The sequence below is a fragment of the Microtus ochrogaster genome, chromosome 16 (genome assembly GCF_000317375.1).
Source record: "Microtus ochrogaster isolate Prairie Vole_2 chromosome 16, MicOch1.0, whole genome shotgun sequence".
NCBI classification, from domain to species: domain Eukaryota; kingdom Metazoa; phylum Chordata; class Mammalia; order Rodentia; family Cricetidae; genus Microtus; species Microtus ochrogaster.
Genome location: NC_022018.1, coordinates 16,374,146 through 16,374,744, shown reverse-complemented (window position 1 = coordinate 16,374,744; position 599 = coordinate 16,374,146).

Here is a 599-nt window from a genome sequence, read left to right as displayed (position 1 = left end):
GTTGGAGCAGAAGCAAGCTTGTGCGATTATTTACGTCTCCCAGGGAGCTGCGGACACTACCACTTCCACCTTGTCCTATATTCTGTGAGTCAGTGCTTCCCTTTGAATCCCCATAATAAAGACAATGCCTAACTCACGCAGGATCGCTCCCTTTAGACCCTTGTTTCCTAGTGTTCTCTATGAAATGAGAAAGGACCATGACCTTGTACATACCAAAGCAGAATGGCTATCTTGAAGAACTACTTATGACTGAAGGACATAGTTTTGTTTTTTTAAAAGATTTTTGCAGGAACATACTTTTTACTTGAAATAAACTAGCGGAGCGGTGGCTGCACATGCCTTTAATCCCAGCACTCAGTGGATCCATCTCAAAAAAAAAAAAAAATACACACACACAAAAAAAGGGGAAAAAAAGAAGAAAAAAGAAATAAACTAATGTTTCTATAACTTTGGAATTTACAAATATTCTCTCCAAAAAAAAGTACATAAACCCAACACTCAAAGATTAGCATGCACAGGCTCTGGATTTGATCCTCAGCACTGCAAATAAACAATATAATGGGCCATAATTTTTTTTAAGCTTTTTTCTTTTTTCTTTT